The following is a 3,347-nucleotide window of genomic DNA, read 5'->3' as shown; positions in this document are numbered from 1 at the left end:
GTTTAAAAGATAATGATCGTGTTTAAAAGATTTGATGATATCATTTCCATTATTACCTTTTTAATTTTAAATTTTTTTGAATCTTTTTAAATTTAAAAATCTTTTAATTTTATTTTTTATCACAATATGAGGTTATTGGGTTGTTCTTGCGTTCTCGTAAATCACAGGGGTTCTCGTTTGAACCCTTCTATATATATATATATATATATATAACAAGAATTTTATTTTTGAATCGCAAACGCATTTGGAAAATCTCAAAAACACAGGGACCACACGGTTTAGTCGATTTTGACTTCTACGACCAATCGGTTTGAAAAATGCTAATATTAACAACATTTTCTACCATTCCTTTTTCGTACTTTATTTAAATTTAGTATCAAATATAAAATTTTAAAAATAATTATATTTACCTTCAACTATCTTTTAATTTTAAATATTATAATATATAATTATATGATAAAAATTAATTTATGTGTATTTCTTATTTAATTTTAAATATTATAATATATAATTATATGGGACTAAATATCAATTTACTATATTACCCTTGTTTCCAATAGAAAACCTAATTACCACAGCCTCCTTCATTGACCCGTCTCTTCCACAATTTATAAAAAATAATTAATTATATACTTATTATAAAAAATAATTAAATAAATATTTCCAAAAATGCCCACACAGTCTGTGTTTTTGTGTAATTTCTTATGCTTCTTCTTCCATTCTCTTCGAATATTACACGAAAATCCATAAAAACCAGTTCCCATAAATCATATAATCTTCCAAAAACATAAATTGCATTTCAGCAAACATTTCTTCACAGAAACCCATTTTGATGCTATAGAAATGATCTTGATTCTGTTCGTTTGGAATTTTTTTTGATATAAAATAACATTGAACATCATTTAAGGGTAATATAGTCATTTTAACAATTTTGTCATATCATGTCCTAGTCGTACCAAACATGAGACAGACAATTAGTCATGACGTCCGTCCCGTCCTGTCCAGTCTAGTCTGCGTACCAAACACTACCTTAAGTACAAGCCGACCACACCACTTTAGGGGGCGGGGTGAAGGGGGGTTTAAATGCAACCGAGACAAAGTTGTTTATGATTGAATCTCAGAGGCACTCTTATCATTTGGTAGATCCATTAAGTACCCTTTACATAAGATTATTTTAATTATTTTTTCTTCGTTACAGACCAAATAATTGTATTTCTTTACAGGATCAAACAATTAACTATTTTTATGCTATTCTTACCAAATAAGTATATGTAGTTTTATTAATAGGACGTCCAATTGTTCGATCTTATAAGCTATTTAATTATACCAAACAAATGTATGTTTATATAAATGTGTTACAATAGATTTATAAAATTATACGTACCATTAATAAAATTGCATAAATTTATTTGACAAAAATAGCTTAACATAGTTATTTGTTTATTCCTATACAAAATTTACTCGTTTAGTCCCTAATGAAGAAAAAAAGAATTAAAAAAACTATCATATATGTGTGGGGTACTCAACGACTTGTACTTGAATAACATTAATGACAGAAATCGAATTAATAAGAAACTAAAATTATAATAACAAAAAATATGAACAACGAATTGTATGAAAAACATTTAATTATTTTATCATAAACAATAACAAAAACAATATAATTTTAATGCATTAATTCTTTTATAAAAAAAATATATAGTTGATTAAATCAGAAAAACTAAAATACCAAAAAAAAAAAAAAAAAAAAACCAAAAAAGATATTTGATAAATCAAACAGAGAAAAAAAAATTCAAAATTAATATACCCCTAATTTAAATGAATGGTTTTTAATAGATTTATTCGTAAAAACAAAAATAACAATAAATTACATGTCAAGTTGAGCTCCTCTATTTTATTTCATGTTACAAAAAGGGGTTTAGGCTCTATTTTTAAGTTGTTAATCAGTTGAAGATGTCTTAGAGTGTGTTTGGGAATGTTTATTTGAAACAATTTATGCTTTTCTATAAAACACTTATCAACTTATTATAAGTCAAAAGAGTTTAACTTCTTCAAAAACTTCTTATTACCGGTTTGCCACCGGTATAAATTGTTTATCCAAAACACTCAAAAATGCTTATTATCAGTATCACACCGGAATAAGTCAATAAGTTATTTTTATAAGTAAGCCCGAACACTTTCCTAATATTGTATCAAAAGTAATATAATATGTTCGTAGTAATAAGAATTTTTGATTAAAAATATTGTCCATATATATTTAATTTTTTTCATAAGATAAATTAATACGTTCATATGTCTATCATTGTTATCGTTAATTACTCATCATAAATATTAACTTTTAACAAAATAATAAGATAAAAGAATTATGGTTCAAACGGCATGTTTTCAGTATATATTTTAATATCTGGTAAGATTTAAAAAGTATCTCGCATAAATTTTAGATTAAAATAGTATAAGTTTTGTGCAATATTTGAAGATGGTGTGAACATCTGTGTTGTTGTTGCAACTACTGGACTACCGGTTGGTAAAATGGTATTTTTTATTCAAATTTTATGTTATCTGATTTTTAAAAAAGTTGTTTCAAACACTTCTTATATTTTTTATTTTATTATTAAATATTTAGAATATAAATAAATAATTTTTATAACAAAATTACAGCATTAAAAAGTTGTTTAAACAATTAAAATGACATGGACATGGATAAAAAATGGAGCATTTAGAAACATAAACATTACATACTATTTTTATTAGAGTAAACTTTGAAAACTCGGATTTGCTCCCTTAAATTTATCATTGCACAACGGTTTTGGTCCCTTAGTCTAACAATAATTAAATTTTCTGTTAAGTCTAGTTAAATGTAGGGTATTTTGTCATCTATACTATCTTATTAAGCAAATTTAGCAAAAGTCTTAAAGTCTTAAAATTCTAAATGACCAAAATACCCTTTATATTCACTTTTTCACCCCCTCCTCTCCTCACATACACTCACCCCCTCACATACACTCATCCTCTTACAACCGATTTTTTTAAAATTATAATTTTAAATTTACACTTTATACCCTTATAATTAATTTATATATTTTACGTCATTTACTTTTAAATGTTTCATTTTAAACCTTTATCAAATTAACATACATAATCGTATATCAATTAAAACATGTTTAAAAAAATTATTTTAACAAATTACACCATTATAATCTTCTCGTTAATACATTCTATATTGAATAGTTTTTGATTTAATTATATTATTATATATTATATATATTGTGAAAAAATATTTTTAATATTTACGATTTATACTTTTATAGTTATTTATTTACTAAAAGGGTACTCGCGCAATGCAGCGA

This window comes from Cynara cardunculus (genome assembly GCF_001531365.2).
Source record: "Cynara cardunculus var. scolymus isolate 2C chromosome LG 4, CcrdV1, whole genome shotgun sequence".
Lineage (NCBI taxonomy): Eukaryota > Viridiplantae > Streptophyta > Magnoliopsida > Asterales > Asteraceae > Cynara > Cynara cardunculus.
The sequence above is the reverse complement of the archived record's forward strand: the minus strand, read 5'-3'. Positions refer to the sequence as shown.